The sequence below is a fragment of the Piliocolobus tephrosceles genome, chromosome 8 (genome assembly GCF_002776525.5).
Source record: "Piliocolobus tephrosceles isolate RC106 chromosome 8, ASM277652v3, whole genome shotgun sequence".
Classification (NCBI taxonomy): domain Eukaryota; kingdom Metazoa; phylum Chordata; class Mammalia; order Primates; family Cercopithecidae; genus Piliocolobus; species Piliocolobus tephrosceles.
The window spans coordinates 53,480,823-53,501,659 of record NC_045441.1 but is presented as its reverse complement, the minus strand read 5'-3'; the positions used below and the strand labels follow the sequence as shown (position 1 = coordinate 53,501,659).

General features: G+C 42.2%; 1 pseudogene; it reads left to right on the top strand.

Annotated features, from left to right (window-relative positions):
* The first annotated feature begins 3,570 nt into the window (after window positions 1-3,570).
* On the top strand, window positions 3,571-5,166 carry LOC111551816 (annotated as a pseudogene).
* Window positions 5,167-20,837: the final 15,671 nt, after the last annotated feature.

Sequence of the window (20,837 nt, the reverse complement as noted above, 5' to 3'; positions counted from 1 at the left end):
ATATCTCATACTTTAATAAAACATTTGAAGTCCCCATTTTGTTGGGTATGCCAATAGTTAGATTAACAGTGATGGAATGGATAGAAAAGGCAATATTGCAGAGGAGATTTGAATTGGGAGGTGCTTAAAGCTAAAGTATTAATGAGATGGGAGGATGCAGGAAAACTCACAATCTTTGAAGCTAGAAGGAACTTAGAGGTCATTCTCGCCCACCTTCCTCATTTAAGGGATGAGGCAACTGCAGCCACATCATACTCTTTATCCCACACTCTCCAGTCCTCATTCTTCATATTTCTTTATTCTGTCCTCAGCCATGTGTATGATTCTTGTTAAAACTCCAATCTAAACAGCAACTCACAGAAAATATGACTTAAAGAATAAGAACAACAAAAAGTCTAAGTCATAATAATTCCATTCCATTCATTCCTTTCACCTAGCATTTATTGAGAGACTGCTCTGTGGCTGATACAGCGCTATGAGGGAGGGGTTTAAAAATCCAACACAGACCCAACCCTCCACACACTCACTATTTTAAAAAGAAGATGAGAAGAAATCTTTCAGTCACATGGAGGCGCCTGCTTTTCCTGTATGTGGGAATGGCCCTGGGACCCAGACAATTTCTTCCACGATTTTTTCCTTCTTGGGCTTTGGTTGTAAAGAAGCAGGAAAGTGAGAAAGGAGGGTGTATGGTTTTATATCTTCCAGTACAAGAACATTTAAGACATGATCTCTAATATATTTCTTGTCTAGACATCCCCATCTTTTTGTTTTTTAGTAAAGCAAAAGGCAGTTGTCCCTTGTGGTTTGTAGCAAGAGTTCATTATCAGAGGGATGCTTGGCTTTTAAATGGTGTTAACACTGAAATCCTCTTCTCTTGTCTTTTCCTAGTTAAGATTTCCTCATCTTGATCCTCTCTTCTCACATATTGATCACACATTGCATGCTTCAAAGTGTTCACTGAATCATTCCACTTTTTCCAAGAGAATAGCTAACTCTTAACATGCTGCAGGTTTCCTATTACACTTCCTTTGCCTTAAAACATGTCTTGCAAGAGTAAATCTGCCCATAAAGAAACCACTTGGACCAAAAAGCCTTTGTACACATTCTCCCAAATGGAGCTGGACTGTAAGCAGGGACGATGTAGCAATAGCATCCACACACTGTCTGGGGTTCCTGGACCCATCTATCGTCCCATTTGAATGGAAACAAAGCCTCTGCCCGTCACTCCCTCACACTTGACTTGCACCTTCTAAGGTCTCAGCCACACGCATCTGAAGCTGTCTGGGGATTATTCATTCTACAAATGGTTTAAGATGTAGTCGTTTCAGTCTGTTCTTGTATTCATTCTGTTTGACAATTTGTAGCTTTTAATTTGGGGGACACAGTAATAACTCTTAAGCAGATGGTTGTAATTGGTCCCCAGGGGTGTACTTGGGGAGGGAAGTTGGATGGGACTCTCACCAAGGTCCAGGACTCTGTGACTCACTCGGCTTGATTCCAGGCCAGGAGTGAGGTTGCTGATTGCTTCTAACCTGTTCTTCGGCAAGTAGTAAATGTCAATTGATCTTTCTTCATATGGTAGGGATGATATCCATATAAGAGAACATGAAAAATAGTACGTGTTAAAATGCATTCTCAGCAGCCAAACCCATGCGTGCTTAGAATTAAGTTGTTGCATCCAGTCCATTTGTCATTCCTTTTATGTCCAAGTTTTGGTAACAGAATGTTTTCAAATAGTTTACATTTCTCTTGGGACAGCTTCCCTAACCAAATGTCATACTAGTGTTAGGCTGGAGTTATTTAGATTGCTCAATTCTTATTGTTTCCAACAAGATTAGGCCATTTCTGTGAGCAGAATTCTGCATTGAAGATAATGGGCTTTTCATGCCTGTCCATAAGGCGAAAAATTATTAGATCAGTGGGAATTTTCCAGAGTACATTATTGAATTCTTGGGCATTAAAAACTTCAGCTACTTGGAACACACACATGGCAGAAACAAACTGCAACTGACATTCAAAAACACACCTGATGGAAATGTTAAGGTTGATGTTTTTCTTAATATTATCCTATGTAACGTCTAGTGTTCTCTAAGGAAATTATATTTATTGGACCTTTCTTTTTTCTTCTAAACTCTTTTATTATACTGCAAAATATCTTTATTTTCTGGTTATCAAGTAGTAGATCTTCACTGTAGAAAATTTGAAACATACGGAATATATAAAGAAAAATTTTAAAGTATCTATGATTCTTCAATCTTGGGGTCTTATGTATTTATTTAGAGACATAGTCTTGCCCTGTTGCCCAGGCTGGAGTGCAATGGCACAATCTCAGCTCACTGCAACCTCTGCCTCCCGGGTTCAAGCAATTCTCCTGGCTCAGCCTCCCACATAGCTGGGATTACAGATGTGTGCCACAATGCCTGGCTAATTTTTGTGTTTTTAGTAGAGACGGGGTTTCACCATGTTGGCCAGGCTGGTCTTGAACTCCTGACCTCATGATCCGCCCACCTCGGCCTCCCAAAGTGCTGGGATTACAGGTGTGAGCCACTGGGCCTGGCCAGGGTGTTTATTTTTAAAAAGCCAACAGTGAACATTATTTGAAATCTTATTAAATGTTAAACACTTTTTTCTGAATTAAAGATTTCCTCATTTAAACCCTGATTCATTCTTCTGCTAAGGATCTTGCTCTAGTGTCAAAGCTCCCTAATGCTACACTTCAAATGAAGCTTAGTTCTAGCATGACTCCTTTTCAGATAAGTGGACAATAAGTTGTGGGTAAAGGTTTAGCCTGGGTCATCTCACTGGGGTCTTGGTGAAATCACTATTTCCTTTTTAATGTAATATTCTGTGAAAAAAATCAAGATTAGAACAATGCTTGCAATTAAAGGGATTACTCAGTAGTAATAAGATAATTAGAAAATGAAGTATCAGCCCCAGCTGCAAGGAAGTGTGGGGATGTGAGTATTTTGAGTAGGACACATTGCTGCTCTAGATAAAATGTTTCTGAAATGGAAAGTGAAAAGGGAGTAATAACTAGTAGGCTGCTAGCTGTGCCTGCCACAGAGATTCTCACAGAGCCACTTAGAACAATTCGGGACACTAACCTAAGACTTCTAGCCACACTTCCCATGAGTTATGAGCTACAGAGGAGTTATTATGCCCACTTTTCCATATAAACCTGAAACCAAGTAAACAAAATAGTTATGTTTTAGAATTGTTCAACACAGGTAGTGAGAGATAAAGTAATAGCTTCACAGAGCACATGGAATTTTACTGAACCAAATCATGTAGATGTACTTATGGCTGAATTCACCTTCTATCTTCAGTAGGCTTTTAAAAGCCAAGTCTCTGGAAGCAAATTCTTTCCAGATACAACTATCTTAGGATAGTCGTATCCATGCCAAGAAATGTTTGTTCTATGACGGGTGCGATGGCTCACATCTGTAATCCCAGCACTTTGGCAAAAGGATTGCTTGAGCCCAGGAGTTCAAAACTAGCCCAGGCAACATAGCAAGACCTCATCTGTACAAAAAATTTAAAAAACTAGGCAGCTTGAGTGGCCAGGGCAAGATGGGTCAAAGTCAGAGTGGTGGTCATGGTCTTGGAGCTGGCAAGAAGGATAACAAGGACAAGAAAAAGAAATATGAACCTCCTATACCAGCTAGAGTGAGGAAGAAGAAGAAAATCAAGGGACCAGATGCTGCCAGCAAACTGCCACTGATGACACCTCACACTCAGTGCGGGTTAAAATGATTGAAAGTTGGAATTAAAGACTATCTTCTCATGAAGGAAGAATTCATTAGAAATCAGGAACAAATGAAACTATTAGAAGGAAAGCAAGAGGAGGAAAGATCAAAAGTGGATGATCTGAGGGGAGCCTGATGTCAGTAGGAACCTTGGAAGAGAGTATTGAAGACAATCACGCCATCATGTCTACCTGTGTGGGCTCAGAGCACTACCTCAGCATTCTTTGATTTGTAGACAAGGATCTGCTGGAACCTGGCTGCTCAGTTCCTGCTCAACCACAAGGTGCATGCTGTGATATGGGTTGCTGATGGATGACACGGATCGCCTAGTCACAATGATGAAGGTGGAAAAGACCCCCCAGGAGACCTATGCTGATATTGGGGGGTTGGACAGCCAAATTCAGGAAATTAAGGAATCCATTCTGAATATTATGAAGAGATGGGTATAAAGCCCCCTAAGGGGGTCATTCACTATGGTCCACCTTACACAGGTGAAACCTTGTTAACCAAAGCAGTAGCAAACCACACCTTAGTCACTCTCTTGCAAGTGATCAGCTCTGAATTTATTAAGAAATACCTTTGTAAGGCCGGGCGCGGTGGCTCAAGCCTGTAATCCCAGCACTTTGGGAGGCCGAGACGGGCGGATCACGAGGTCAGGAGATCGAGACCATCCTGGCTAACACGGTGAAACCCCGTCTCTACTAAAAATACAAAAAAACTAGCCGGGCGAGGTGGCGGGCGCCTGTAGTCCCAGCTACTCTGGAGGCTGAGGCAGGAGAATGGCGTAAACCCGGGAGGTGGAGCTTGCAGTGAGCTGAGATCCGGCCACTGCACTCTAGCCCGGGCGACAGAGCAAGACTCCGTCTCAAAAAAAAAAAAAAAAAAAAAAAAAGAAATACCTTTGTAATGGGCCCAAACTCACATGGGAATTGTTTCTAGTTGCTGAAAAACATGCACCTTCCATCATGTTTATTGATGAAATCGATGCTATTGGGACAAAAGATATGACTCAAATTCTGGTAGTGAGAGAGAAATTCAGCAAATAATGTTGGAAATGTTGAACCAGTTGGATGGATTTGATTCAAGGGGAGATGTGAAAGTTATCATATCCACAAGCCGAATAGAAACTTTGGATCTAGCACTTATCAGACCAGGCTACATTGACAGGAAGCTCGAGTTCCCCCTGCCTGATGGAAAGACTAAGAAGTGCATCTTTCAGATGCACACAAGCAGCATGACACTGGCCAATGATGTAACCCTGGAACAACTTGACACTTGGCATCAAGGCAATTTGCACAGAAGCTAGTCTGATGGCCTTAAGAGAACGTGGAATGAAAGTAATAATGAAACCTTCAAAAAATCTCAAGAAAATGTTCTTTATAAAGAACAGGAAGACACCCCCAAGGGGCTCTGTCTCTAGTGAACCACAGTTGCCATCAGGAAAATGGCTGGGAGATTTCCCAAGCCCTCAAAGGGATGAGGTTGGGGGAGTTGCCCAGAGGAATTCGTGTTCCAGTTTATTTTTATGAACAACACATCCTGTGAGTCTTTTGGAGTATGATGTGTAAGACATCCACTGGGCTGCCTTTGTCTGTCGGTCACTGTGCAACACTCTACTTCCCAGTAAAGTGTGCTTTTTCTTTCTCTCTCTCTACACACAGACACGAACTAAAAACCAGAAATGTTTCTTCTAGAACGAGTAGTTTTTCATATAAGCAATTGCTAAGCAGAAAAATATGCCCTGGCTAACAAACATCAGGTAGGAAAAAAATAAACCTATTTATTTAACAGATTTTTGTTTTGGTGTGACTTAGTTCCATAGGTTTGTGTGTAGCAATGACTTTAATCTTCTAAGACATCATTGATGTAATGCACTTCAAATATATGTTGATACCAAAATTATCTATAAAGCTAAATTTCTATGACTTTTTCTTAGGCTTTTATCTTCCCATTCCAATTTGAAAGTAAAGGCATTCTCCAGCTTATGTTCACAACCTTAACCCAACTCTAGGTTGAAGAACTTGTTAATTCTTCATAACTTTCCCATTCTTCACCTTCTGTCTCCATTTATCACATGCATCCACTCACACTAGCCTATGGATTGGGTGAAGTTTAGAAGCATAAAGGAGATATTTGGAACAAGGTGTTGTTTTTATTGCAGTCTTACCCTTTCCTACTCGTCAAGTGAGTGACTAATTCCTCGGAATTTCTAAGATTTGGGTTTAAAGCTGCACTGTCTCTAGGCTGTACCTATTATTGAATGAGATAACTACCCTACAGAGGTGCATAGAGTTGTTTTGATGGTAAAGCACATTCATTTGCAACCACTGCTGCACACAATGAAGGAAATGCAACTGCTGTCCTCCTGGGAGAAGCCACTTAGGCAAGAAAATAAATAAAAGGATTTTGATTATATTTGGAACTCTTAAGCTTGTGCTCAGGGAGGCTCCATCTTTAAACTCTTGTCATTTCATGTTTACACAAAAATTATAATGGAAAAAATAGGCTTATCATTCTCTGTACAAGCATTGCACGTTTTAAAAATGTATCCATGTTTTATTAGGGTAATGCCAGCCGCAATTCGCACGTGTTTGTTATTGCATCTCATTGTATGAGACAACAAATGAAAAGGGCTCAGCACGGTCTCTGGCACAGTGTGGACCAGGAGAAATGTCCTTTTTCTTCCATTCTCTCTCTTTTGTATGTATCTTATTGCCCCTACTTCTTGTTAGAAGTTATTCTGAAAAGAATGCAGAATTCCAGGTATCTGAGCCAGATACAGCTGTCAGAGCCAACAAACATAGCGCTCTGCTATTGAACAAATTCTTCTAGTTCCCACTATTTTCTGTGTACATCATGTCTCTTCATTGGTGAGTGCAAAGAATCCATGTTCAAACTGCCTGTTCTTCCCCTACCTGCCAAAATTAATTCAGCAAACGGAGTACCAGTCTAGCTGGGGGAGAGATGTGTACCTGGATAATAACAATATTATTATTACTAAATAACACTATTTAATAATAATACTGTGTGCCAGGCACCAGGTGCAAATACTACAATAACTGTTTCTACTATATTTATTGAGCACTTATTATATGCTAAATATTGTGCTAAATGTTTTTACATGTAGCAGAGAATTATTCACTAAATGGACTCAAAGAAGTAGGCTTTAATCTGGAAGCTTCCTAATTTATCTCCTTCAAACACAGTCTATCAGAAATTGGACAATATTAGATGCCTGCCTCTCCTGGTCACTTTCAGCTATTAAAACAGTCCTGGCCAGGCTTTGTGGCTCATGCCTGTAATCCCAGCACTTTGGGAGGCTGAGGCATGAGGATTACTTGAGCCCAGGAGTTTGAGGCTGCAGCGAGCTAAGATCATGCCACTGCACTCCAGCCTGGATGACAGAATGATACCCAGCCTCTACAAATAGAAATAAAACAGTCCTAATTGCAGACATGATAAGGTCCAAGTCATCCTAAAACAAAACTTCAGACTCGTATCCAGTTTAGATCTGCCTGAGTCCCTGACAGCTTCCCAGTTGCCGTCTGTAATCCCCGTGAAGACCAGCTGCTCCTGACTTCCATGAGCCACTCCTATACCTGTTTAATAGTCTGCTGTCTTTATTTGAGCAAGCTGGCAACCTTACAACCAACTAGTCAATCCCTGACTAGAAGAAGATGGACAGTACATTCTCAGCAGAGATTTTGAAAAAAAAGATACTTTGGCTACTGCCACCTCAACCCTGGCCACTGCCCTGTCATTCTGTCAGGAATCAGCTGCCTTTCTCTGCCTTTCCACCTTGAAACTTTCATGTGTTGTGGTTTCATGATTTTCAACTAACATCTTTATTTGTGTAAAGACACCAGGCACAGTGGTGCATGACTGACGTACCAGCTACTCACAAGGCTGAGGCAGGAGGATCGCTTGAGCCCGGGAGTTTGAGGCTGCGGTGAGCTATGATCTCACCACTGCAATCCAGCCTAAGTGACAGCAAGAGCTTGTCTCAAATAAATTAATAAATTAAATAAATAAATAAATAAATATTTTATATATATGGGGGGCGGGTTGCAGGAAGGTATTTTAGAAAAGGCTTTGCCATATATCATGAGGGAGGTTTCTGCCTTCTCCCCTCCAGTGAAGTAGGGCCTCCATGGGGCTACCTGGTAAACTTAATATGTAAGCCGTATGAAGTGCAGTGAAACTCTAGTCTCCTCTTGCAAAGTCTACTAGGGTCATGCTTGCTGAATCCCTTTGTGAATCCGGAGGGATGTTTCTTGTTCCACTCTTTCAAATACAGAGTTCCTTTCCCCCTATGTCTCCATTTGGAAATTCAGTCAAAACCTAAGACAACAGAATATGTCCCGCTGTACATTGTGTTACGTAAACATCGGATATAATCCTCACAACAGCCTTCTGAGGGAGAGAATAAGATCCTTGCTTTACAAATGAGGAAGTGTAGGGAGATGAAATACCTTGTTCTAGATCACATGTTTAGTGATGCTAATACAGGATTAAAACCCAGGCCGGTCTGATTCTGAAGCCTATCCTTTCCACCACATCCTAGCAGAGAAGAAGGCAAAAAAAAAAAAAAGGTTGGAAAAGGTTGGTGCAAAAGTAATTGTAGTTTTTGCAATTACTTTTTTTAAAAAATGACCAAAACTGTCATTACTTTTGCACCAACTTAATAGCTAAGTGTGAGCAGTGTCCTCGGGGGGAACCGGCAATGTCTGTCCTCGGTGGACAGGGTGCTCCTGGCCAGCTGGCATGGAGGGAGTCCAAGGGGGATGGTAGGTGACGGGTCTGCAGAGGTAAGATCTGGCCAGACCATGAAGGACCTTAGATGTAGGAGGTGCATGTAAAAAAATGGTAGGGAAGTCGGACTCTGCCACAGGTAACTGGGGGTCATTCAGGTTTGGAGCCAGTAAAGGACTCCTTCATCTCTGCTTCAGAGATCGCCCAGGTGGCCAGGTGCAAGCAAGTAGGAGGGGAGCAAGGTTGCAAGTGGAAGCGGATTGCAGATCCTGATTGGATGAAGTAAGAGTCCAAGTAGGCAGTGAGTGCCACAGGGATAGGGAAGGAGGGACTGGGCTAAGAAAAAAACCAGTGGCCTGCCGTGCCCACTAGTTCTTCCCAGACACAGACAAAATTGAGGCAGGAACAGGAAACGAGTGTGGGTGCTAATAGTGTGGGTGTCCCCAGATAAAACAGCCCTAAGGGCGTCTCCAGCGAACCCAGCCCAGCTGGCACACAGGACGACAGAGAGGTGCTGAGTTCTGCAAAGGCGAGTTAAGTGCTCAGCCAAATGCATTCCTGCAGCATTAGATGACCACAGCCCCCGACATGTGTTTTTAATGGATTCCCAGGCTGCTAACAGTTAACATTGTTAATGACCTGCGGAGAGTTCAGATCCCTGGATAAGGGCTACCTGCAAATCTTGGTTATTACTTTTAAAGTATGCAAAGTGAACCTGAGCTGGTTCTTTTCTTCTTCTTTTTTTCCCTTAAATATAGATTCCAGAGTCTTAAGGGTGTGGGGGTGGTGTGTGTGTACGTGTGTGTGTGTGTAGTCATGTCTATATCATCTCTCTCATTGACAGACCACTTTCTCTGCCTGAGTCAGGTCACCTTGCTTAGGCTGAGAAACTTCATGTCAAGCATGAAGCTTTTCACTCTAAATCAGTTTTTACTTCTAAATTAGTTCCACAAAACAGCATCCATTAATCAATACCCTGTTCAGTCACGAAGCCTTTTAAGCTGGAAGAGGTTGAGTGCAAGTGTCTGGCGTGGGCTTCCAGATCGGCATCCCTAATCCCTCGGGGCCCTTCATCCTCTGCCCTTTCTTGCCCTTCTAGCCTCCTCTCTTCCCTCTCAAGGGCTCCGTGTTTCTTAGCCTTTCACCCAACATGCTTCTTCACACTCTAGGGCTTCTTCACACTCATGGCACATTTTGTTCTTTCTGCCTGTGCCCTTCAAGTGCAGCACCATGCACACCATCCTTTCCTCACCCAGCCCCAGCTCACCTTGAATGCTTGGTGCAGGTGACACCTCGTCCAGGAAGCTCTCCCTCACCTGCTGCTCTGCGTTTTCGTCTTCTGTGTTCACACAGTTTGTCACAACACTTTCACCCTATATTTAAAAAGTATATTTCGCTTGATTATAAAAGTCATTCACACTTGTAGAAAATATGGGAAATAAAAAAAAAACTTAAAGGGAAAAAATACATGTAAATTGACAACTTGGGGGTTATAAGCACTGTTAACATTCTGATGAATTTCTTTCCAGTAATTTTTCCATATATATATTTGTAAAACTTTCATACTCAGAAAAGAAAAAAATGCCGTAAGAAGACAGGGGGAAGGAACTTTGACTGATAAAAAGTTCAGTGCATTTATTGTTTCTAGGTGACTGGCAACTTAAAAAATTGCTTACTTTAAAAATCAAATTACAAGGGATTTTTTGGCACCAGTATAACAAAAGTGTGTGCTGGAAAATGAGTGCTTACATAGTCAGTGTCCTCTTTTTTTTATTTAGCATTTTGTCATGTCCTAAGACTTCTTTTAAAATGTGTTTTTACTCCATAACCCTCTGTTTTCTGATTCTCATTATGTTGTCCTGTTTGCTTACCTTTTGGTAGCCCCTGTCGGACTATAAGCTTCTTTCTTTCAGGCAGGGCCTGTGATCGTACCGTTTTTTAATTCAATCCCTAACCCATTCTGATGGAGTGGGAATAGGTATGTAATAAACAGAATGCATTACCTGAGATTACCAAAAGATTACCTGAGTCTTCCTGAATTGCTTACTTACTCAACCCTTATTTGTTCTGTATGCTGAGGTGTCGAGACTATACCAGCATCCACAGGTCTGGTGGGTGCCACAGGCCTGAATCACCCACATGCCCCTTAAGGGATGAAGGGCCACTCTACAGCTGCAGGGACTGCTGTTGGCAAGAAGCCCTCAGAGATTGCCTCGCCCAATGGGGAGCCGTTTCATCCAAGGTCACCCCCTTTCCCGGGGTGGCCTGCTGCATCCAGTGACTGGTTCTTGGAGGTATAACATCCTGGCCCCTATTCCCCAACTGGGACAACTCTGAAAAGTTCTGCTTTAGAACTCTCCTTAGCATCCACCAAGGTTGCCATTGAGACCACACCACAGCTAGACTCCTCCCCCTGCCCGACCTTGCTTCCCCCCCCCCCCTCCCCTCAGGTGTCATCCCAAGAGCACCCCCTACAAAGCTCCTGCAAATTCATCTATGCCTCAGAGCCTGCTTCCTGGGTAGCCCAACCTGTAACAATAGGCATCTAAACAATGCCCAGACACACCCCTAACTTGAGGTGACTTACAAGCTAGCCATGTCATGTGCTTCCAGGTTGTAGATCGTGAGTTCCTTGAACAGTGACCATGTCTTATACCTTTCACAGTGCTGGGCCTCGCTACAGTCCCTGGAGCACAAAACATGACCAAGCACGTCCCATGTCGAGAGGGTAACAGCAAATGGGGAGGGAATAGGAGAACAGTTCCCAGGGAGCATCAGCTGGGTGCTAATGGCTAGATTGGGACAAGGTGAGAATGATGAACATGTGGTTTCTGAGTCTCAACCTGAGAGACTGCGAGAAGAGTGACTGCTGGAGCGAGAAGTTCATATTGTGGAAAATTGGTTTGATATTAGATTGGTGTGAAAGTGTTACATTTGAAGCACCAAAATCTTCAAGGGGAACTGTCCTGTAGGTGGTAGTTGAGGCAGAACCAGGTCTTGTGTACAGAACGATTTAGAAATCACGTTGAGGCACTATGGATTCCCACAGGGGTGATATTAGAAGCTGTGAGAAGAAGGACAGTTTCAGAGAGTTTCTGTTTGTTTTTCTTTTCTTTTTAAGTTCAGACCTAGAAGAGAAGAAAATCCACCAAATGATAGCTGGACTTAAAGTGCGACATCAGCTTTTCTCTGGGTCTCTAGCCTGCTGGTCTACTCTGCAGGTTTGGGACTTGCCAGCCTTCATTAGCCAATTCCTTATAATCTCTCTCACTCTCTCCATGTGCATATACATAACAAGAATGACAAATAGGTGGTTTCCAAGTTTCATATATACATGGAGGGAGAGAGAGAGAGAGAGAGAACCAATAGGGTGTGTGTGTGTGTGTGTGTGTGTGTGTGTGTGTGTGTTTCTCCGCAGAGTCCTGACCAATACCAATTTTGATTAAAATCTGATTAAGACACTTAATTAAGGAAAAAGCAACAACACTGAAAGGAAGGAGAAGTCAAATGTTTTACAAAGAGATTCACTATGGAGCAGTGTCTTCAGGGGCAAAAAGAAGCAGGTTTCAATCGTGATTTCCTTCTGTTTCTTTGGCTGAAGCTGCACATTGAGTTAGCTATCCCATGATGCAGGCTTTGTAGAGGACACAGAAACAATGCAAGGAGCAGGGGGAAGCTTCCAGAATAGTGATTGATCTCCTCAGAGAGTAAGCAAAATCAGATACTAGAAAGAAGGAAGATCCAGCAAACAAGACAAAGCTCTTGGAAATTAAACCCATGATGACAGAAATGTTAAGTGTAATAAACGAATTAGAAGGTAATTGAGTAACTCTCACAGTAAATAGAATAAATAGTCAAAGAAATTGAGAAGAGAAAATTGGAGAATCAATTCAGAAGGGCTAATTTCTGAAAGACAGGACAGATAAAATGGACGAAGGAATTATCAAAAAATTATACAAAAAATTTCCCTGAAGGATGTAGTATTTCAGATTGAATGGGCTGAAAAGCCCAGCATACTTAATGAAAATGACTCATAACAAAGCTTTTCATAATGATATTTCAGAGTTCTGAGGATAAAGAAAAGATCCTGAGAGCTCTGACAGGGAGAGAGAGAACAGGTCACAGGTAAAATAAATATGGGATCAGACTTCTCAATAGCAATACCAGAAATTAGAAGACAGGCCGGGCATTGTGGCTCATGCCTGCAGTCCAAACACTTTTGCAGGCCAAGGCGGGAAGATCACTTCAGCCCAGGAGTTTCAGACCAACCTAGGCAGCATAATAGGACTCCATCTCTATAAAAGTAAAAATAAAAAAAATTAGCTGGGTGTAGTAGCACATGCCTGTCATCCCAGCTACTTGGGAGGCTGAGGTGGGAAGATTGCTTGAGCCCAGGAGATATAGGCTGCAATGAGCTGTGATCATGCCACTGCACTCTAGCCTGAATGACAGGGTGAGACCCTGCCTCAAAATAATAATAATAATAATAATAATGTTAGAAGATAATGGAAAAATGCCTTTGAGATCCTAGGGGAAAATAATTTCCACACCAGGATCTTATACTCAGCTAAGCTTTCAATCGAGGATGAGGGGGTTAAGACAAAGTCTCAAAATGTACCTTCCATATATCACTTTTTGAGAAGTCACTAGAAGACGCACTCCACCAAACCAAGACTGTTGTCAAGAAAGAGAAAGACATGAGATTAACAACAACCACGATAAAAATAAACAAAAGCCAGAGGATTTTCCACAGAAGAGCGGGAAAAATGTTTCAAGGATGATGGGGCAGAGGAATATAAGAAAGCTCAATTCTGATCTTTCATAGCAGGACGTCAGTGGGTGATATCTGTAAGTGAAAAAGAGAAAACAGTATAATGTTGTTATTTAGAAATATGAAGGTACATAGCAGGAGGAACGGCTAAAGAGATGAAAGGAATTTCCTTTGGGAAACAGGAATTGGAGGAGGGGGTTGAGTCGGGAAAGGATTGCTGTTTTTCTTCATAAGTCCTGTAGTATTATTTGACTTTTAAACTAAGCACATTTACTGCCTTCATACAAATTAAATTTAAATAGGCAAAAGTCTATTAATGTGCCAAAAATAATTTGTAAATTGTGAGTAAAAATAGACCCCTTGCCCACACTACTAGAAGTGGTCTTTCAGGAGAGAAAGCACGGCCCTCTGATTTGTCTCTCTTCCTCTGCAAATGGTTTTTAAGCAAATTCTTGGGAACCCATCAATCTGCCAATTAGAAGAAAACGCAAGAGTAACAGCAGGAATCATGACTGCAAGGAAACAGTTACCATCCCATAAAATTATTGCCTTTACCAAATTAGAATAAACCTGTCAAGACAATGTTTAACTATCTTTATGTAAAAATCAAAACGGTCTGACTTCAACTGTCAAACAGAGTCTTCGAACTTGTCTGTAACAAAGTGCTCCCTTAGTAAGTCGTATAGTTCAAGTTGCATTTGCAGTTTGGGGAAATGGAGCTGCCTGGCCCATGAATCCAGCAAGCTCGACTTCCATGGCTGATGTTCCTGTAGAATGACTGGCTCATTTAGTTGGCCGGGCAGTTGCAGCAGGCTGGGTGGGTGTTGCTACTGCAGGAAAACTATGAAATAAAATATCATTGCACCTACCTCACTGATCAATAACATAAAAGAAAAAATCTAGCTCCTGTATTTGGACAAAAGGCAATTTTCTGTGGCTTCTCACATTTGCTAGAACTTTACAAATATGTATCACAGACTACCAGATGAGACAAATCGGTACAATACTAGTTATTTTTATGTGCTGCCTCATCCTTTATACAAAATATCTCAGATCACTTTAAAATGAGAGGTCAGAATGGAAAGTGTGATTTATAGAGCCTAAGGGACCAAGGCGAAGGCTGCAGAATAGGCAAATGGCCCACTAAGGATTCTGGGAAAGGAAGGCAGGCTAAGAGTCAGATGCAAACCTCACTTGCAGCCCCTTCCAGAGTCCAGGGAGGCAAGTGTAGTGGGTGTCACAGCTTCAGTTTTGCAGTTGTGGAGGTCATTATGAAAGGATGATCAAACTAGAAGATAAATGAACATTAACAAAAGTTGAGCTGCTTCTAAAATTATCTGCTTGATCATCTTTTTTAAAAACAACTGCTTTTTAAAAACCTCCTGGATTCAAGCAATCCTCTTACCCCCACACCCCCTCCCCACTATCCCCCAGGGAGTAGCTGGGACCACAGACACACACCCCAACACCTGGCTAAATGTTTTATTTTTAGTAAAGACGAAGTCTCGCTATGTTGCCCAGGCTGGTCTTGAACTCCTGAGCTCAAGGGCTCTCCCACCTCGGCCTCTCAAAGTGCTGGGATTACAGGTGTGAGCCACTGCACCTGGCTTGATATTTTTTAGTGTATTTACAGAGTTGTGCAATCACCGCAATTTTAGAACATTTTTGTCCCCCAATCCCATACCCCTTAGTAGTCACCCTCCTTTCTCTTTCTATATGCCCATTCCCCCTACACACACACACACACACACAAGCACGCACGCACACACACGTATATGCCCTTGCAGTTCCAGGAAACCACTATTTCTGTCTCTGAACATTTAATATCAACAAAATCATACCATATATATTCTTCTGTGACTTGTTTCTTTCACACCACGCTGTGTTTTCAAGGTCCATCATGGTGCAGCATTATCAGCATCTACTCCTCTTTCTGATGGAATAACCTTCCATTGTATGTATGTACCACATTTTATTTACCCATTTCTCCATCCATGGACATTTGGGTTGTTCCCACCTTTGAGCTGTATCAATAATGATACCACAAACATTTATGTACAAGTTTCTGTACACTTGCTTTCAATTCTCTCTGTTATAGACCTAGAAGAGGAATTGCTGGGTCATATGATAAATCTATTCTTAACATTTTGAGGAACTGCCGAACTACTTTCCAAAGTGGCTGCACTGCTTTACATTTTCATCACTGGTGTATGCGGGTTCTGATTTTTCCACATCTCCATGTGGAAATTGTTATTATCCATCTTTTTATTATAGCCACCCTGACTGGTGTCAGGTATCTCATTGTCCCAATAATTTCTCATCTTTAATGATGCTCCTATGCTCTCATGTTATGTGGATTTTAATATCCAACAACCATTTTGTTAAAATCCCAAAATGGAGAGAAAAGATCAATAAAGAACTCTGGAACTTTGGTGCACCATTCAAAGTTGTCCGTGGGTCCCAATGCTTGGGAAAAAATGTTTATTTGAAGGTATAAGCGTGGATATTGCATAAATCACATATTATTACTATTCAGCAGCAGCTATTGAGAACATATTGGCCACCAAATGGCTATTCTAAGTGTCTTAGAGGAAATTAAAAACACACAGGCTCCTTACCGCCAAGCACTTGCAGAATTCTGGTACTCATAATGATGGCAATAATACTGTTTACATGCACCTTTACAGATTATATAGGGCTTTGAAATTTTAATTCTGATTTCTGTTTCTGGGGCCGAGAGTTTCAGCAGCCATGTCATTCAGGCCCTAACATTGTATCGTAGGGGACTGGGAGGGTTTGGCAGGCTGAAAAACGGTGACCCACCCAGGTCCTTGCCTCTGACTGCCTTGATCTGCCCACAGAATCTGGTCTTCAGCTTTGTTAGTTTTCAAAGAGGTGCCAGGATTCAGGGGGCCCCCATCCTTGTTAAACTCCCCAGAGACTGACTAGTAAGCCAGGCTGGCTATATACGAACACACTCTGCCCAGAGAATCAGGAGAGTCGGCTGACATTCTGTGCATTCTATCTTCAGAGGGAAAGTCTCCTGGGAGGCCCCAGGAATTAAAGAAAAGTAGGTTGGATGGTTGGCAGGGCCAAGTGACTGAGCTAAGAGCCCCTGATAGACACAGGTCCCCTCCAAGGCTATAACCACCAAACAGACATGAGGATGAATGTTAACAGCTGGGAACCCCCCTCCCCACATAACAGTGCTGAAATTCTCTCACAAACTCGTCTTTACACTCTTCCAAAATGCTGAATCAGTCACCAGAGCTTCCACTATTACTGCACCTGATGACCAGCATAGAAGCCCAACACCTGGTAGGTACTCAACAAGTAAATGGATGAGTTGGTGAATTAAGTTTCAAAATTATCTTCATTTGCTACACATTTAGATAAGATTCTGGAGCCGGTCTCCTCTTAGGAGTCAGTTGCACATTATTTCTCGGGATGAGTTATCTCCTGGGAAGATTTCCAAAGAATCATTCAGTAGATCACTTTTCACTCATTTACTCACTATTCATCTAACAAACATTTCCTGGGGGCCTACTACATATACAAGGCTCAACAGCACATGTAATGGGGCTTTTAAAACATTACATATATAAATATACAAAGAAAAAAAGGCATATCAAAATAAAGGACAAAAGACATACCAAAATGTTAACAGTGGTGGCATCATTGATCATTTTTCTTTCCTTCTTTTTGCTTATTTGCATTTACTACAGTTCCCATGTCCTGTTTATTTGAAGTGTTTTAAAAGCATTCAAGATGCATCTTGCCCTCAAAAAACATGGATAGAGTGAGTGGGCAGGAAATGGGACAAGACAAGCTGAAAAATGACAACTCTGACACAAGTGCAGACCGTGATCATTTCCCTAAAAGGCTTAAATGCTGTCAGGGTTAAGAGGAAATTGCAACGACCCCGACAGATCAGGGACCAGGTCACAGAGGTGCCATTCTTGAAGGACTGGAGGGTTTCTCCAGGGAGTAGGACCTCAGAGAGTGGGAAGCATAAAGGTGGGGCGACAACAAGAAGTCTTCACATTTTCTGTTTTCTCTTCTTTGAGACCATTTCAGTGACCTTGCTTGCGCAGGCTCTGGCTCTCTAACCTCCTACCCCAACAAGGCAAAGGATCAGGGCTTACCAGGAGATGGGGATGCTGGGGGAGGGCAGAGTGGCAGAGGGAATATCTCTGATGGGACACGCTGGGGGAGCCCCACGACACAGGAGCACAATGATGAGAGCCAAGAAGGATGGGAAGCCTGAGAAGGAAGTCCAATCACATCATGATTCCATGGGCAGGAGAAGCAGCTGGGTACAAAGAGGTAAACTGGAGGGCCTAGTGCCCAGATAGGCCCCAACAGAGTGGGACCAACCTGGAGGCATTTATTAAAAGTCTTTGCCAGCTGGGTGCAGTGGCTCATGCCTGTAAACCTGCACTTTAGGAGGTCAAGGCGGGACAATCCCGTGAGAGCAGGAGTTTGAGACCCGTCTAGACAACATAGTGAGACCCCCATCTCTTTAAAAAAAAATTGAAAAAACTAGCCAGGCATGGTGGCACATACCTGTGGGCCCAGCTACTTGGGAAGCTGAGGTGGGAGGATCAATTGAGTCCAGCAGTTTGAGGCTGCAGTGAACTATGATGACACCACTGCACTACATACAGCCTGGGTGACAGAACGAGACCTTGTCTCAAAAAACAAAAACAAAAACAAAACCCACCAAAAGCCTTTGCCCTCTCATCACCACTTATAAGAAGTTGGCCAAAGTGCGGCAATCGATGCTGTTCTCAATGTAGCCTCACGCTGTGCTGCCCAGTCCTCTGCTGCCCTTTTGCTGGCATGGGTCACTCTCCCATATGCTCTGCAAAGCCTTCCCTGATGCTCCTGGGCAGAATTGACTCCCTTTTTCCTGTGTTTCCTCACCCCTTGCTTTATACCATCATTGCCCTCATCATTATCTAGCATGCTGTATATAAACTTGTACGCATTTTAGTTCCTCAGATTGTGAGGTCATTGAAGGCACGGTCTCTGTTTCATTCATCTTTCTATCAACGGTGCCAAAGTGGGCAATGCAAGTCAAAGCATTCAAAGGGAGGGAGGGAGGGAAGGAGGGAGGGAGGAAAGGAAGGAAAGGAAAAGGAAGGAAGGAAGGAAGGAAGGAAGGAAGGAAGGAAGAAGGAAGGAAGGAGGGAGGGAGGGAGGGAGGGGTAAATGAATTTAAAGGAAATACCAGGTTTGTTTAGAAAAATATTGTCTTGGATAAATGTCATGACTAAGAGTTCATCTCAACATGAGATCAGAATAATTAGCAAATTGTGCTTATGTTTACACTTTTGTTCTCAAGAGAGACTATTTACATATGCTCTCCTGCGTTGATTAGAGCTCTTTTTGATTAGTTCATACAGGATATAGAGGTATTATTTCAACCAAGAATGCAATAATGACAAAAGAGAAATTAAAAAATGAAATGCTTTTATTTACTAATGGTCATCAATAGCAGTGAGCTAGAAGTGCAAAGAAATGCACAGTTCCTGAACCTAATTACTTTCCATAATAGTAAGATACATTAAAAGTGGGAGAAAGGCCGGGCCTTTAGGTGATATTCTAAGAAATGTAATGCACTAGTACATTTGAAGAACAATCGGGCAATGTCAGAGATACCCTTTGTGGTACATTATGTACTCAGAAGAAGGGAACTGATCTGCCTGTAATGAATTAAAGATGGCTGCAAATTCTCTACCACTACTCTCATGGAGAGGCAGAGTCTGTACTCTTTTATTTTGAATCTAGGCTGGCCCTGTGACTTGTTTCATCCAATGAAAAGTAGCAGAAGTCACACTGCATAACTTCTGAGGCTAAGCCTTGAGAGATCTGCAGTCTCTGCTTTTATGTGCTGGAAGCATTCCCTCTTAGAATCCAGACACCGTGCTATGAGAGGCTGCATGGAGGGGTCCTCCTAAGGTGGTCTGGTCAACAGCACCAAGCTTACAGCCGATAGCCAGTGACCACTGCCAGCCATGTCAGTGATCCGGCTTCGACATTCCAGCCCAGTGAAGCCTCCAAATGACTATAGACCCAGCCAACACCAACATGAAGCAGAAGAATCACCTAGTTGAGCACAGTCAACCCACAGAATTGTGAAATACAGCAAATGCCTGCTGTTATTTTAGACTACTGTATTTTCAGGTTGGTTGTTATGTAGCAATAGATAACTGAAACAACCCCTGATTTGTATTTACTGGAAAGTAAGAACAATTTGAAATTCTACTCATCTATAGGAATAGCAAAGTAGGACAGAAATAAGACTTTCTGTCTCCCAGGCAATTCCCAGGAGAAATAGCTTAGTTGGCTGTAGAAGAATTAATAAGAACAATGCAGTAAAGTAAGTGAGACAAACTGTGTTAAGTCAGCAGTGTCACTGGCAAAGTGTGCAAAAACTTATCACGCCATTAAGGCACGCAATCCAATTACTACAATATGTACAAAGTGAAATGATAAACTTAAAGTTGATGGGAAGAGTATATAAAATCAGTGGCTGTAAAGAGCATGGTGGAATCAATAAAGTTTATGAAAATGGAATTAGTTGTGCATGAATGTGGGTAACAAATGCACAACATGTTCTATATTTAGGAAATAAGGAGAGAGCCCTCTGTGGTCTGAGGCTACATTCAGAATAAAGGGTTAACAAACACTCATCTACTCCCTGATTTATTTTGGTCACATCTAAGACTATAGGGTTTATTCTAATTTTTTAGGCTTTCCTTTTGCCTGTATAGCTTCTGCCTCCAACCCAGTGAACTCCTGCTTTTCAAGGTCCAGTGAATACTACCTCTGTGAAGCCTTCTTTACTTCTCCTGCCAGTAATTAGTCATGTCCCTCACTGTGTTCCAATGATACTTTTTACCAGTTGTTGTAATAGCACTTACCAGCTCTGTTTCAATTTCTGCTTACATGAGCTCACTGGGGATGGAACCAAGGCTTGTTGAGTTTGGTGTCCCCTCTCATGGATAAGACATGGTTCCAGGCACGTAGAAAAGGCTACACTGTGAGTGCTCAGCATTCAAATAGATAGATGAATGGATACATGGATAGATGAATACAAAAAAGATTAAATGGATGAGTGTGTGAATCCCCACTAAACTGTGACTTATGAAGTATCCTAAGAGCTGGAAAGACAGGAAAGGAAGAGTTACATGGTATCTTGAGTATTCTCTATAGGATTAGAACCATTCATTGTTCTAATAGCTTAAATTCCAATCCAGATACAATGGCAAGGACCACACTGTGTACAGGACACTCTGGCAAAAGAAAAAAAATTGTCTGCAGATGAAGAGAGCCACATTATATATACATTAAATCAGATTACATTTATTGAGTGTCTGTGATGTGCCAGGTCTGTCCCAGGGGCTGGAATACAGGGATATGCAGCTCTTGTAAAGTTTATGTAAGTCTAGTTAAGAGTATTGGACATTAAATAATAAACACACTCATAATTAAGTGCTGTGGAAGAAAGGACAAGATGATATGATACAGAAAAATCCAGCGTAGATGGGGTGGAGACAGAA